The sequence below is a fragment of the Eubalaena glacialis genome, chromosome 17 (assembly GCF_028564815.1).
Source record: "Eubalaena glacialis isolate mEubGla1 chromosome 17, mEubGla1.1.hap2.+ XY, whole genome shotgun sequence".
NCBI classification, from domain to species: Eukaryota; Metazoa; Chordata; class Mammalia; order Artiodactyla; family Balaenidae; genus Eubalaena; species Eubalaena glacialis.
The window spans coordinates 55516856-55534675 of record NC_083732.1 but is presented as its reverse complement, the minus strand read 5'-3'; the positions used below and the strand labels follow the sequence as shown (position 1 = coordinate 55534675).

At 34.5% G+C, this 17820-nt stretch overlaps 1 protein-coding gene across 23 annotated transcripts in view; it reads right to left on the bottom strand.

Moving 5' to 3' along the window:
* RIMS2 (regulating synaptic membrane exocytosis 2) overlaps positions 1–17820 on the bottom strand; it is a 596440-nt gene that overhangs the window by 577019 nt on the left and 1601 nt on the right. The window lies entirely within an intron of this gene.

Genomic DNA, 17820 nt, shown 5'->3' with positions numbered 1-17820 from the left:
GGATAGAAACACAAGATTCCAGAATACGAGACACTGGCAATACTGGTGGAAATACACTGGTGAGAATTCTCACACTAGCTAGATTTTCTGACACTAAATCAATGGAATTTATGAATATACAGGCCCTAACATGCTCTTATTTCAAAATCTTTCACGGCAATCAAACATGCCAGTGACATAAATTCAAATTTCTTAACATGGCATACAAGCATAGATGGTTCTAAATATTTAACAACTGATACAACCATATAAAATTAATATACAAATAAATATATAAATTAACATTAAAAATAAATTTCTATTGGGTGTAAGACAGGATCAAGGATGTGTTGTACAACATGGGGAATATAGTCAATATTTTGAAATGACTATAAATGGAAAGTAACTTTTAAAAATTGTATAACGCTTTTTAAAAATTATAAATAAATTTAAAAATAAATAAATAAATTTCTTTTTTCCAAATAAGCTATAGATGCTTACTGTGTACAGTAGTCCCTCCTTATCTGCGGTTTTGCTTACTGCAGCTTCAGTGATCCGCAGTCAACAGCAGTCAAAAAATATTAAATGGAAAATGTTTATTTCAGAAATAAACAATTCATAAGTTTTAAATTGCACATCATTCTGAACTGCGTGATGAAATCTTAAGCTGTCCTGCTCTGTCCCACCCAGGATGTGAATCATCCCTTTGCCCAGCTCATCCTTCCTATTTGTCACCTAGTAGCCTTCTTGGTTATCAGATCAACTCTCACAGTATCACAGTGCTTCTGTTCAAATAACCCTTATTTTACTTAATAATGGTCCCAGAGCACAAGACTAGCAACGCTGGCAATTTGTAAATGCCAAAGAGAAGCCATAATGTGTTTCATTTAAGTGAAAAGGTGAAAGTTCTCAACTTAATAATGAAAGAAAAAAATTGTATGCTGAGGTTGCTAAGATTTACTGTAAGATCAAATTCTCTATCTGTGAAATTGTGAAGAAGGAAAAAGAAATTTGCACTAGTTTTGCTGTCACACCTCAAACTTCAAAAGTTATGGCCACTTGAATGATAAGTTAAGATGGAAAAAGCATTAAATTTGTACAATATTTTGAGAGAGCACATTCACATAACCTTTATTACAGTATATTGTTATAATTGTTCTATGTTATTTTTAGTTATTGTTGTTAATCTCTTACTGTGCCTAATTTATAAATTAAACTTTATCATAGGTACTTACATACAGGAAAAAACCGCATATATGGGGTTCAGTACTATCCACAGTTTCAAGCATCCCCTGGGGGCTGTGGAACATATCCCCAGCTGATTAAGGGGGACTACTGTAATAAGAGTTGTAGCATAAATTATACACATAGTCATTTTAACAATTTCCAAATCACTTGTTAAGTTTTAGAAGTGTTGATTTAATCTCTTTAAAGGGGCCATGATTTGATATTTAGAACCACACCAAGCTTTTCCCAACATCTTTCTCATTAAAATGACAGTCATTAGTTCCTGGTACCCAGCAGCACTTTGCTGCAGCTGTAAGGCAAGTGGGCATGCTGCCTGCATGTCATTGTCACATAGCATATGGATGCTAGTGTTTCCCACAATGTATGAAACCCCTGTGCCTCAGGACATTCCCCAAAAAAATGGTGCCACAGAAACTACCTGCACTGCAGCCTGTTCCATTACCTCCAACAACAGGAAATGCTGAAGTATTAGGAAGGCACTAAAGCTCCAGCTCCAGTCACTATGTGCCTTCCAAGGACCACATTAATCCACACCAGCAACGTTACTAGGACATGTCATTCACCCCTACAGATTGCACTGGACAACATCATTAGGTAACATTCTCCAATAAAAGTTACCAATCTGCATGAAAGTGATTCAATATTTTAATAACTAGTATCTCTGTACTGGTACACATCAGTTGAACACCAGTCCTACATACAAGGCCCTGTACAACTGACCCCTGCCAACTAGCTTCTACCACTCCATCCCTTCCTCCCATCTTTCAGACACCTAGCAATACAGGAATATTTTAAATGGCTGGTGACAGTTATAACATCAATGGCCACTGTGATTATGACAACTAACATGTTATAGCAATTTATAGCTCACAGGCACTTTCATTTACAGTGTCACCTTAACCCTATGAGAAAGATACTACAGACCCTAATTCCTTATCCATGATTCCAAAATCCAAAAGCTCTGAAAACAGAACTTTTTTTGTGAGTCTGTGCCAAAATTCTTGATCTGAATGAATTAGCATGAGGCTTTACACAGTCTTTATTTAACCTACTTGTAAATATTCATGTTTCACTAGAGAAATATAAATGTGTTCGCTTAGGGGCTGCTGTCCTGACCCGCTAAGAGTTACACATTTCCATGGTATATGCACCTTTACATTTCTAAAATCCAAAATACCTGCATTCTAAAACACAGCTGGCAAAACAAGTTTCAGTTAAGGAATTTTGGACCTGTGTTTTCGATCTCCATTTACAGAGTTTAGGGAGTTGAAGTGACTTCTTCAAGATAACATAGCTTGTAAATGATGGAGCCAGGACTCTAATCCAGATACCCAAATCTTGTTTTTTATTCCTTATCCAAGACTGACCATAAATGAAAAAACCTTTTTCTGCATAAAAAGACACATTTCATATTTCATGTAATATCATGTAAGCATAAGTTAATATAAAAATTTTAAATGCAAAAATTTAAAGTAAAGTCTGTATCTAACCTTCAAAAATTATATTTCCTGCTGCTTAAATATGTTTCACCCTCCCTATTTTACACAAATGAGTAAGGTCACTGTCAGATTTGAGGTCACTGACCCAGAAGTTAAGAGCACCATCAATTTTTATGTTGATACTATTTTTCACTAAAATTCCTAAAAACTACAAAGCAAATTAAGCAATTTTTAAAGGCAGAATTATAAATAATTATTCTAGGGATTGACAAACTTTCTAATACCAATCCTGTCAATCCTGTGGTAGTTATATTTTTCAACAAATATTTCTGATTCTGCTTCTATCCATGGTAGGATTACACTTTTCTACCCTGAGTTAAGCATGATCATGTAACTTGCTATGTATGGCCAATGAAATGTGAGCAGAAGTTATATACATATTTCTGAGAGGAAACTTTAAGAGACAACTTGCAATTCACCAGTCTCTCTCTTCATCTGCTCTCAGTGTTGACAATGGAGTGAAGATCCGAATTGAGCCAGAAAAAACATATAGCATGAAAAAGAAATAAATCTATATTGTTTTAAGCTACTGATATTTGAGGATAGCATAGCCTACTGTAAATTTATACATGTATTGCCTCTCAGCTTCTAATCCATCCTTCTTTGTCCTACTTGGTGATACTGGATCTGGACTCTATGACCAGTTCTCCTTTACCAGTTGGTACAATGTTAAGTTTTGTCAGTAGAGGGAGCCAGAGCAAAAGGAAGAAGGGGCTTTTCTTTTTGGTTCTGGGAGTTCCGTAGTGTTTCCTGCGATGCTTGGCTGCCAGGAGCTTACAGGATACCCAGTGGCACTCACTCTCCTAGCACTTTTCAACAGCACCCCAACAGGCATCGTTCCAGAAATTTCAGCAGCATCCCAGCAGGCAGTATCCCAACAAGTTTCATGGACACCCGTGGGTGACTCCCCAGTGAGGGACTTTCCTGAGCACTCCAGCCATCCTCTCAGCAGCCAACATCCCCACAGATGATTTCCTGCCTGCTTGCCCCAGCTGGTGGCAGCTCAATGGGACACTGCCACGACCTCCAAAAAGGGCTGAATTTCAGCCTTAGTCACGGGGGAAGGGACCTTTTCCAAGTTTGTTCCTTCCTTGAGTACTCAGCCTCAGCCCTAAAGGAGGTGGCTGTTCTCTGCTACAAGTTAATAAACCTTTATATTAAAATTTCCCTGTTCAAATTACTATTGTAGTTTCTGTCTCCTGATTGGACTCTGTTATTTAGTGTACTCCAACATATAAAACTATATGCTGGACTTCCCTGGTGGCACAGTGGTTAAGAATCTGCCTGCCAATGCAGGGGATACAGGTTCAATCCCTGGTCCAGGAAGATCCTACAGGCTGTGGAGCAACTAAGCCCGTGCACCACAACTACTGAGCCTGCACTCTACAGCCCATGAGCCGCAACTACAGAGCCCGCGTGCCACAACTACTGAAGCCCATACACTCTAGGGCCCACATGCCGCAACCTCTGAGCATGTGTGCTGCAACTACTGAAGCCCACGTGCCTAGAGCCCGTGCTCCACAACAAGAGAAGCCACAACAATGAGAAGCCGGCACACCGCAACGAAGAGTAGCCCCTGCTCGCCGCAACTAGAGAAAGCCCGCACGCAGCAACAAACGCCGAACACGGCCAAAAAAAAAAAAAGAATGGTAATTACTAACATATATTAAAAAAAAAAGATATGCTGAAACATGAATTTGTGTTAGTAGTTTTGAAGGACAACCTCGGTTATTTTCTTTTTCTAGCTATTTCATAGCTACTTTTAATATTTCATGTACTAAAGTGAAAACAATAGATTATATTTTAACCACTGACATAAAATTTAAGTCATACTACATACTATATCTTTTCATTAAATCAGACTGCTTGGCTAAAAATTATAAGAAAGAAAAATAATATATGAAAGCACATTTATTGTGGGGTAAGAAATGGCTCTTCAACCAAACATGCCAAGAAAAACTACATTCTCGTCAAAAGATTAAATCCCAATCTTTATTTACTCATACTATAATATAAAGTTTATACTGAGTCCTTTAAAATGGCCATCAGATAATGAAAATGTTGCATTTGGAAAGGTTTCAATAACTCTTCACTATGTTAGTCATATGGCAAATTTATTTATTCCTCAATCTATAAAAATAAATCCAATTATTAATGGAAAAGACTACTCAGGAAGAGTACTTAAGTGTTCTTTATGTACAGAGCTAAGAACAACTCTCATTGCTTGCCCCCAACCCCCCAATCCCACTTCCCATTTGACCAGTATTTTAATTCAAGAGGAAACTTAAATAAATGAAAAGTGAAGAGCAGATTGGCAGTAATTTGAGGGCAATAAAGTATAATAAACCTATGGAAAAGTACATTGTAAAATATTATTTCAGAGATACCATTCTAGAATTTGTGTCTCTGTACAAAATACATTTTTAAAAATAAGAGTAGCTCAATGTCTCCTTTATAAAAACATATATCCAAACTTCTATTTAGTGGCACTTACTATAGGAATGTAAGGAGAATAATGGTTGCCCAAAGATGTTCACGTTCTAATCCCAGGAACATGAATATATGTATCCTTACATGGTAAAACAGATTTTAGACATGTGATTAAGATGGGAAGATTATTCTGCAATATCTCGGTGTGCCCAATCTAATCATATGAATCCTTAAAAGAGAAAAATCTTTCCCAGCTGTGGACAGAGAGAGAGGCAGTGACAGAAGAACGGTCAAAGAGATGGCATCTTGAGAAGAACTGAATGCCCCATTGATGGTTCTGAGATGTAGGAGGCTATGTGCAAGACTGGAGAGAGGTCTCTAGGAGGTCAAAACAGCATTCAGCTGATAGCCAAGAAGGAAATGGGGATCTCAGTCCTGTAACTTCAAGGAACTGAATTCTTTCAACAACCCAAATGAGCAAGGAAACATCCCCCTGCTAGCTTCCAGAAAGAAACACAGCCAGTTCTTTTGATTTTGTCCAGTAAGACCCATGTCAGACTTCTGACTTAACAGAACTGTATGATAATACATTTGTATTGTTTTAAGCCACTAAGTTTGTTAGTAGTAGAAAACTAATTAATACAAGGGATACTACTTATAACCTTGGAAGATCTAGGTCATACTTTATTAAAGGAAGTAGCAATGTCTTTTCAACAGGTATTAAAATATTGGGGATTCATAAAAGTATTTATTGAAGATAAACTGGATTGATATTCTCCATAGTTATCAATGCTTTCCTCTTTCAGCTAATTTATTTATTTAACAAACACATGATGTTTATTATGTGCTAGGAACTCTTCTAAGAGCTTTATAAATGTAAACTTAATCCTCATAACAGCTTATGAAGTAGGTATTATTATCCCCATTTTACAGATAAAGACACTGAGGTGCACAACTACCAAGTAACAGAGCTGGGATTCAAACCCAAGCTTGTCTGACTCCAGAGTCCAAGTGCTTCAGCACTAGGCTCTTAACTATTTTCCATAAGACTAAACAGCAATGTGATGGAAAGAGACTGGGTTTTGGAGTTAGCAAGACCTAGGTACAGATCTGTGTTCTGTTACTCATAAGCTTTGTAACCTGGATCCTAGTACATAGTAGACACTGAAGAAATATTAATTCCCTCCTTCAATTCCTGCTACAAGTCTAGAGATATATTCAAATTCAAAGAAAACCCTACATGGAAGAGGCTTAAGATAAAAAGTGAACACTAGTCTCATACTCTTGAATTTCCACTTCTCTTTCCTCAATTTTACACACTCCTCTTCAGATCTCAGCTAAGACAACCAATGGTACCACAACAACACATCTCTAGGAGTACTCTAAGCTCTCACTATCATATCAACAAAAATATACTGGAATTTTACCATTAAGAACATAATTACAAAGTAAGGGGGAAATTTTTTAAGAAATTAAACATGAGGTAAAAAAAAAAAAAAATGAGGTATAGGTAGGGTAAAGCCTCTTTAAGGAAATCTTAGCCATAGATTACCTCAAATGAAACCGCTATTACACACACCTTCTGGTTCATTTCTTTGGCTCAACTTTGTTACCATGTTACCTTATTCTTGTTAACATATTTGAAGAGTGGTCACTGACCATACGCTAATATTCTTTATATTGTTTATCATCTAGAAATCAACTTCATCACCTCATATTCTAGACATTGAACCTGGTCTTAACAAAGATGCTTTGTCCTCAAAGCTTCCTATCCCTGCAATACCACCATTATTATTGTCCAGAGAATTTTTTTTGTTGGTGGAATTCTCTAAAATGCTAACTACTATTTCAAATAGAAAAATACTTGACACTATAGCAAAAAAACAGTGTCTACTGGTGCACCAGCAAAAGGTGGCTTAATCTCTCACATCCTTGAATAAATGTTTATTAAATGAAAAGTTTTTTAAATGTAAAAGATAATACTTATTAAATGTATTTTGTTCTCAACTGCTTTCATCTGCTGCCCACTACTTGATTGTTAGTTTAATACCATGCACCATAACCAATAGCTCTCATGTCCAAGAGAAGTAACAATAAACTTCTTACAAATGCGACCACTAAATCCTAAAGATAATCATTTCTTGAGGTATTAGCAGCTATCCACTCTGTCAGTTAGGCAGTGCCAGATTTAATCATTCATTCAAAAAAAAATTTATATCCACTTACAATGGACCACCCACTGGGAACACTGTCCTTTTTCTACAATCTATCAGAAAAGAGGAAGAAGTCACCAACTATAACATAATAAGGTGTGGTTATTAAGAGTACAAATTCTGGAATATGACTGCTTGGGCTTAAATCGTCGCTCCCTACTGAAAACTCTGAGCATATAACTGGAGTCTTCATTTTTTTTAATCTGTAAAACTGGGAAAAATAATAACTATCTCATAAGACTGTTGTAGTGGCTGAATCAGATAATGCATATATAATAGAGCATAGCAACAGCACAGTAAGCATTCAATAAATGTTGGCTATTGAGTATTAATGTAGTATTAATGTATATAATAGAAGTATATAACAAGAGTTTGTAAGAGCACAAACGAGAGACATCTAACCCAGTTTCCAAAAGGTTGGAAACCTGAGATGAATCTCAGTTAAGACCTAGGAGGACGCAGCCAGAGAAAAGTGCCTAGGGCTTTCTAGTCATAGAGAACAGTATATGCTAAACTACAACAGAAGATGGAAAAAAAAAAAAAATAGGGAACTCACTTCAAATATTTTGATACAATCAAAACAGGCAGTGCTCATGAAAGACTGCCAGGATATAAAGGTTGATAAAACATCACAAAGGGACTTCTATGATATACCTAGAAGTTTGGACTATATCGTAAATGCAATGGGGAGGTACTGAAGAATATTAAGAACATTAAATTTGTATGTTAGAGTGTTGTACTATTATAGAGGTTGGATTACAGGAAGTGAGCCTGAAGTAAAGATCCGTGTTTAGAAATGCATAATTAAGGAAAATATAGTAAAGGCATGAAACAATGCAGTGACAATGAAGATGGAGAGGAAGAGACAGATTTCAAAGATATTTGGGAGATAATGACAGGATTTGGTAACTGATTATATTTGAGGGCTGAGGAAGAGGGAGGAAATTAGAATGACTCCCATGACCTCCAGGTTTTATTAACAAATGTTTATTGACTCACAACTACGTGCCTGGTACTACCCTGGGCATAAAAAGATGATTAAAACTTGGTCCATGACATCAAAGAAACCTGTTATACTAAGAAGAACATAGAGATTAGTAACTGATATTGAAAATCTGAAACATTATAAAATAATTATTTACAAAATGCTATGGAAATTGAAAGGAGAGACACCCAACTGGCGGAAATACATCAGAGAGATGTATCTCTTCACAGCAATGGAGCTAGGCACAAGACAGCATATCAGGTAAAGTAAGAGGATGTGCATAAGCAAAGAGTTAAAGAACACGACACAGAGAGGGATTCGTAAAAAGATTACTGTGATTACAATAGAAGGAAGTGGGTTGTGAATACCTAAAGTCATGGTCCATTCACATTCATAATCCCAATAAATTTTTACTGAACTCCGGTGTATCAGTCTGGGTCCTGGCAGGAAACAGATGGCATATTCAAACAGAGTAACTAAAGAGAGTTTAATAAAGGGACTGTTTTACAAAGGTGTGGGCAGGGTTTAAGGAAACCAACAAGGGAAAGTGCAGTATGGGGGCTAGCAACCGTGGGAAGCAATTTCCAGAACCAGAAGAAAAATAGCTATACTAAGAGGGCCACCAGACTGGTATGGAGGAAACCTGGGAACAAATAACCTGACCTCATTCTGCTTCCATCCAATCTGCCAACGTCTCACATCAACAGAACCCACCTGGAGGTCAGAGAACAAGGGAGCCTGCTGGTGCAATCCACAGAGGTCAGCCTCCTATAGTACAAAGCAAAGTGGGAAAAAAAATAATGGAGTAGATCTGGAGTGGTGAATGGAAAAATATGTAAAATGCAGTGGTAAAGTTCAACAACATTCAACTATATCTCCCTCTGGTCTTATAAAATTCACCTCCCAGTTTTGTAAATCTTCCTAACCTTAAGAGCTTGGAGATGGAGTTTAACCATTAGCCTTCAACCTGCAAAACTTTTAACATGAAGCTTCAATTTGTTCTAAAATGGATCCTTAGCGTTGTGAATTTTTCTTTCTCATCATTAAGTCTACATGCTATGTTAGCTTCCAGAGCAAGTATCTCTGTTAAGATACAGTATAAGTACTTTCCCGAAACTTCAACAACAAATCCTCAGTTGGGATACAGCCCAATTGTCACCAAGCAGGTGGAAAAGACACTTCCTGATAAATTCTGTATTCAAGAATCAATGACTGAGTTAAGATTTAGGTTAGGTTAGACCAGACAATCGTTGAAGAGAGATCAGCCTGTGATGGTAAAATTCAGTACCATGGAAGTACTTCTGGATTTGACCAGTGCAGATGTGAACTTTAAAGCTTTTCCAAAGTTAAATAAGTAACAGGCAGTAATCATAAGAGAATTTGTATTAGATTAGGTGATATTAGCCACAGTAAAAGATATGCCTCCAAAATCACAATGACTTAACTTGAAGTATATCTTTTATTCATGTAAAATCTAATGCAGGGTTGGGGGGCCGAGGGGGAGGATAATCATCAGCCGGAGCTCTATTTCATGAACCCACCTAGATACAAGAGGAGCTGGAAAAGGTAGTCCAGGGCTAGACAGCTACTGCATAGCAACAACTCTATGAAAGAGGAATATAAATCTTTGATGAACACCTAGCTACCTCCACCACAAAATTCATTTTTGACAAAAAAAAATTTTGTGCCAATAAAAGCATTAATTAATTATTTCAGCTTTCGGTCAAAAGGAATTATGTGTGATGTGATATGTGATTAAACAGATTTTTCATGTATGTGCCTGAGAAGCAAACCATTACAACAATTGTAATAGACACCTCATACGCCAACAAAACAAGATGGATGTGAGCATCATCTCCATCTGTCAACTGAACAATACCAAAGCATCAAATACCAATAAACACCACTATGGTTATTCTGCTATCTAGCTATATTATTTAGTGTATCCTTTTTTCCCAGTTTTAGCATCCCAGAAGCCTAGTTGCGGGATGTTGTATGGAAAATATAAATTAGAGCTTTTTGACGTGTATATATAATATAGATATAATACATGTTCATAATATATAAACTATATAAAAGTTGTTCATTCTTAGCTTAATTTATACTATGTAGTTGCCCACCAGTTTTTTGATAACAATTATAGAGAGAGAGTAGGTGAAACAATACTATATCACTCTTGGGTCTAAACCTATTCTCAACTTTTCCCTTTCTATAATCCTAGCTCTAATCCTATTTCTAGAACTTCCCATCACAAAATCCAACAAAATTTATAAATTCTGCAATAATTCAGTAAGCTCATATAAAGAGGAAAAGAATCTTCATCAACGCAACATGTCATTTCCACAGCTAATCTCCTCTCTATATTTTCCTAAAATACACTCACATTTCCAAAATTTCCTCAGAAGGAAATTAGGAAGGTATATAGGAAGATATACAAAAAAAGGAAGTTTGTCCTAATTAAATCTAACATATACAACAAAGACTGCATAATAGTTTTAAACACCCAAAGAATGAAACAAAACCAGTTGGTGAGAAATTCACTGAGACTAAATTGTCAATGGGAGCAAGGAAAGCTCAATAAAAGGAAGACAGACCTGGAAAAGATTACATGGCGTTAATATAGCCAGCAGGAAAAAGTATTATAAGCAAAGATATTTATTAGGGTTCCTTCCTATTAGGAATGGATTCAAATAGTCCCGACCTTGTTCTCCCCTTTTTCTTTGGCTTCTTTCCTTTCTCCCTTTTTATTACTGCTCTATTGTTTCCCATCCTACCCCCACTACATCCCAAGTTGTAGTCACTTCTAGTACTCATATTCATGTTATAAACTCTTTAGAATAACTAAAACAATAAAAGAAGCCACTTCCCCACCACCCTCTCAAGAGAACACTGGTCCTGAAACTAGATGGGTTCAGAGAGCTGACCGTCAGTGACATAAGCAGACAAAGACAAATAGATATTATGTATACAGCAGTCAGTTGAGCAAGTCAGGTATCGTAAGAGCTTACTTCACCCTTTACACACAGTTGTCAAGTCGTGGCCATTTGGCTCCTAAATTTTTCAAAATCTGTCCTGCCTCTCCACCTCCACCATGACTGCCTTATTTCATATCTTCATCATTTATCACCCAGATTACTGTAAGCGTCTCCCAACTACTGCCCTTGTCTCTAGCATTACGTATTCTCATCAACCCATTATACTTGTAAAAGTGGTAGGGGGAGGTAGTTTGACAACAAAAGTCTGATTATATTGCGCCAGTGCTTAAAATCCTTCCTGGACTCCCTACTGCCTTCAGGATTAAATCCAAATCCAAAGAATAGCATGTAAAATCTTTTCAACTCTGAACCTGGCCATCTCTCCAGTCTCTTCTACTAACTCACCTCCATTTAAACCCTGTGCTCCAGACCTTCTGAACCACTTCAACTGAGTTTCTCCACCATTCCCTGCCTCTCTTTTACAAATGAAAGGTAAAGTTTTGGGGGAGAGAGATGTGGGAGTTTTAGTATTTTTGTTCGCAACATCTTCCTCTGCCCAGCCAACATCTACTCATCCTTTGAGACTCAGCCTAGATGCTATCTCCCCAAGACTGGATCAGGCACTCCTCTTGTATGAATATAGCCACGATATACTGTGCTCAGTGGTCTCCTAGCACTTATTATGCAAGAGTTTAGTTGTGGTTTATCATGGTTCTTACAGTGAGTTCCTCAAGGATTAGCTGATAATGGTTAAAAGTGTTTTTAACACCCAGAGATGTCTGCATTTCCTTACATGACTAGAGAATACAAAAGTATTGATATCTCTAGTCTCTACTATCTTTAATAACTAGGAGTGAAATTTCTAGAGATTTTAAAAGAATAAACTGTCTGACACCCTCAAACAATACCAAAGAGACAACAAACTACTCACTGGATTATCTAACATATTTTTTGCTATGGTTATAATGTCCTAAAAACAGCTTCACAGTGTTTTTTCATGGCACTTTACATCTTCATGTGTTCATATGATTATGCTTGGCCTTGGATTGTCCACTCCTGGAGGAAATGAATTATTTCTAACCAACACATTCTGTGTGTTCCTTACCATTCAGCTCTGTTAAACATACTGAAATTTGCAAATGCTTTAAAAGTAAAGTAATCATTTTTAAAGTAAAATATTCCTTAATTTGCAATATTCCTTAAATGGAAAATGATATATCACAATATTCTTCTGGTTTCTAGTCAAAACAGATATGCTCTTAGTCCAAAAGAAAGATGAGCTGCAATCATACAAAAATACTGTAAGTTTGCTTCCAGTAAAATAAGCAAAACTGGATGTATGTTTAAAACTTACATTTCATTTCAAAAACAAGGGCACTACTACCTAAGCAAACCTTTTTCTTTTAGATTACTGAATTTTACCTTGAAAGCAAGCACTATCTAAATGAACACTTATTTTCTAAATGAATATTTAATTTCTAAGTGAGCATTTAATTCCCAATGTTTCATTCATTCACCCAACTAATATTTTTGAGTGCTACAATGTGTAAGGCATTGTGTTAGATTAGAAGCTGAGGCTGAAATGATAAACGAGACAGACATGGTGCCTGTTCTCTGGGAGTTTATAATCCAGCAGGGTACACAGATTATAAACAAAGATTCCAATGTAAATTTTGATAAGAATAATTGGGGAAATATTAAAGATGTGATGAAGAATAAAAGAAAGCACTCTCTAAGGAGACAAATTTGAAGCTAAGGCCAGAAGGATGAGAAAGAGGCAGGCATACAAAATTGTGTGTATTTAAGGGGCAAAGGAAAGGAGATGAGCATTCTAAACTCTAAAAACCATGCTTCAGAATTAGATTAACCTGATAAGATTCTGAGTCCTCATATATAATATGAATAAGACAAATAAGTAAATACATATTTTTGATTTACTAATAGAGTGAAAAATTGATCCAGGCAAATCTAAGAACAATCACAATGTAATTTCCACAAATTAGTTCCCTCACATTCACCTAGGACAATCAGTATCTTGCCAGTAACCAATAACATGGTGTCAGTATTATTTTCACTGCTACACCTTAGTTATCAGACTCCTTATTAATGGTTTTTGCTGAGGAAACTGCTTCCAATTCATCACCTTCCCTCTCCTCATTCTTAGCCTTCTAGACAAATAATGAAGTTACCTAAAAGTCCTCCAGGCATATTTTAACTTTCCAGTAGACAAGGTAAAGAATCTCTCAAAAAAAGGGGAGGGGGGACAAATTTCACCCAGGAATGCTATAATATTAAGGTTTAGAGACTCCTGTCTATAATCAGTTAATAACAACTATTTATTTCACACCTATTTGTGCCAGGACACTTAAATAGTCTATATTGATTACAACAATCCTTCAAGGTAGATGTTATTACTCAGATAATACAGATAAACACGGGCTCAGAGAGTTTAATAATGTAAGCAAGAACTTACAGTTATTAATTAGTAAAATAAAGTTTCAAGTCGAAATCCATCTGGCCCAGCACACTTGTCTCCACTACCTCTCTCTTCATCACACTGTACAATCAATTTTTTATCAATATATATTGTCAACAAGATATATTTAATTGTCCTAGTTACTTTAAAATATAGAATATATATAAAGAATTTATTAGGTACTCTCTCATAAAATGCCAATCAATTTTTTAGAATGCATTTTGAATCCTTAAAAGCTATAGAGTTTCAAGTTTTGGCAATGACTATGGTTATTTACATGTACAATAACGATTTTTAAGTCTTCATGATTGTTACATCATTTAACTGACATGCCACACTCTTAAAATTTCATTTAGCTATAAGAAAAAATATGGTAGTATTTTAAATATTAGAATGAGGAAGATCATTCTAAGCATATCACAAAACCCGAAAGCCATAAAACAAAAAGTAATAAATTTAAATATTTTTTAAAACCCTGACTAGTAAAAAAAAAGGTATAAACAAGGTCATAAAACAGGTGACAAATAAAGAGATTCAACAAATCACTAAAAATGACAAACAGAAAAAGAAATACAAAAGGCTCTAAACAAATGTAAATGGCTCTCAACCTCCCTGATAGTAAGAAAACTGCAATGAAATCTAGAATGGCATATTTTTCACCAAAACATTGGCAAAGACTATCACATACTGAGTTAACAAGGATGTGTGAAAATCTCCCTAGTATATGTCACTTATGCATACTTCCTTTATGAAATTTAATATTTATTATTTTTAATATTTATTAAAATTTAAATTTTTTATTTTATATAAGTTATAAAAAATATAAAAGTTATATTTTATGACCTTTTGACCAAACAATCCCATTTCTAGGAATTTATTCCAGAGACATATTCACACATGTGGGAAATGACATATATACAAAGATATTTATCACAGCATTATTTCTAATGGCAAAATAATTAGAAATAACTTAAATACCTAAGAATATGACACTAGTTAAAGAAGTTACAGAACATTCATAAAATGGGGTATTACACAGCCATTAAAATGAATAAGGCACATATATTCACAGGTATGGAATTGATCTCCTAAAAAGTAAACTGCAGGACACATTTGTGTTTCTTTATGTTTACAAATATAAACCCATACGTGTGTGCACACACATACCTACATATACAGACACACAATATTTGATATGCACACATATCTACACTCATGCATAGAATATTTCTGAAAGAGTATACAATATGCTGGCAACAGCAGTTGCCTCTGGCTAGGGGAAATAGGTAGCTAAGAAATTTTGTACATTATGTATGTGTTACCTATTAAATAAAGGAGTTTATAAATTGAATTTGGAAAGTACTTTAAAAATTGAATTATTAAAAAAAAATAGAACTTCTTACCTATGTTTTAAATATAAGCTAAATTATTACCTTGATCTATCATGGAAATTTTTACTTATCATCTTCTTTTATTGGGGGAGCAAATTATCCCTTTGACATTAACAGAAAATCTAAACTGAGAATGAAAAGATAATTTACACGTCAAGAAACACATAATTTCTAATTTGTTGCAAAAACATCTGAAAGACTATGATATGCAGATAGTAGAAACTCAATAAGTATTTACTGAATGAATACTTTTCTTTTTCAGTAGGTTTGCTTTCCTCATACATTTTTTTCACAATATCACACCAAAAACAACAACAAAAACTCGCTGGAAAATATAAACTTGTAATAAATTATGTACTTTTGTCCCAAAAATTTCATTTTCCCAACAAGTTTGGTAAACTACTTGTTAATGAACATTACTACAATTTAAATCAGCATCGCTTACTAGGTACCTACCACGTGCAGGTGTTAAGGATGCTGCAAAACACAAACTCCAAAGAAGGGTACGTTTTTATTCTTGCCCTCAAAAAGTTTAGTCTTGAAAGACAAGGTTTAAAAACTTTAATCAATAAAAGGACATTACAGATTTTACTGATAGATTGCATTATCCAAACTAAAACTGTTAAAGGAATTTGCATAAGGATAAAAAAAGTAATTATTGATCTACTGAGGGATCTACTGAGATATAAAAATGCTTCCAAAGGCCTAATATCTCACTCACACTTAAAATGGTATTATTTGATGGTGACCAAAGACTTCCAGAGTATGTGGATATTCAGCTAGACTTTGAAGAAATTGCTAATGATTAAATAAATATAAATAGTTTTTAATTATTCAGGCTCCTTAGAAGAGAGATTACTGTAGTGGTCTCAATCAGTTTTGATCGCTCACCTCTCTCACTAAAAATATCTCAGGCACAAACTTCTTAAAATATGTACATTTATTTATAAATTATATGCATCTTCACACTGTCAATCTATATATTAAGTATTAGTAAAGCTTAATTTCTTTCTTTTTCAAATAGAAATGTAAATATGTTTTAATTATTTTCTTCCTGTAATCCAATACATCATCTTATGATGCCCTTGGGTATGCACACTCCACTTTGTATGAATACTTAACATGAATATTGAAACTCACAGATCATGCAAAAATATTTTCATGCAACAGTTTCAATTTTTCACACAGCAAACTTATTTTTTAACATAGTTGTTAAAAGGCAGCAGACATGAATTTGAATTTCAGTTTATTTCTCTCTGCCCATGACCTTCTCTCAGAATAAATGTTAACATGCAATTAAATGGACATCACTAAAGAGAAACAAAGTGTGGTCATGACCAGATAAATGGCCCCTAAAACTTAATGGGAAATAGTAATCATTGAAGAATATTAGTATTATTTTTTTCTTATAAATAGCATTTGTAACTTAATACCCAACATTGAAAATATATTACTTAGTAAATTGTCAAATTCTTCAAAACAATTTGTCTTTCATTATTATCATTCTATTATAAAGTCTATTCTTTTCCTCATTTTCTTTGCCAACTCTTATTTTATTACAAAAGCCAAAAGTATTTTTAAAGAACATTAAAAATTAAAGCTTCAAATATATTATGCTTTAACCTCCAAATAGCTTCTTGTTAAAATGAATACAAAAATAATTCTGCAACCATACAGATCATTTTGAGGTATGACTCCTTCCAAGTCTCAGTTAGGTAAAAATGCAAATAGATATTTTAAATAAATATGAACAGATTTTTCATCAATGTAATTTCATATACTATATAACTATATGTGTAGAGAATGCTTGTTTCTACCTAAACTATGCAAATATGAATGCACAAACTTTATATGATTTGCACAGTATGTAGGTTTACATAGAAATGTAATATATTCACATGTACCTACCTGGAAAACCCTTTCATACTATATAACATATAGTTCATTTTGAGTAATTCTTAATTCAGTACTCAAAACTTCATTTAAATTTCTATATATTAGAACAATAAATAGATTTGGAACTGTAGTGAACTAGCCAGTAAGTACCATGATTTATCATACCATAAAAAAATAAAAACACATTCTACATCTAAATATGTGAGTCAAAGAAATAAAACCACATTTAATTTGAGCATCATTTTGAAAATACTTATTTTGTAGCAATTATAGTGAAAAATACAGATTCCTATATCTAAATATCAAATCTAAGTCATCAAAAAGCTTGGCATTGTTAGTATATATAGTAAAGTTGAGCAAAATTAGAAGTATGCTCCAAAAACTTTTAAAAATAATGTTTTATTCTTTATTAGTTGAAATAAGCTACTCAAATCTCTTAACCTTTTTCATTTCCCGAGCCTACTAATAAATCACACTCCCAAACAAGTATTCAAACCCAGAAATCAGTTTCGAAGAAGCGATTCTTCTTTATTTCAGTTAATATGTTAGAAGCACATTTGCTCTCTTAGTGCTTCAATATTTTTGAGAACTAGTATTTTTCTTGGACATGTAAATATATTTGATACATTTGTTATTATATTATTTAAAGGAGTATTTTTCATTAAAATATGCAAATATGTATGTATAGACAGAGAATTGTTTCTTTGTAAGTGCTAAAGAATACTGAA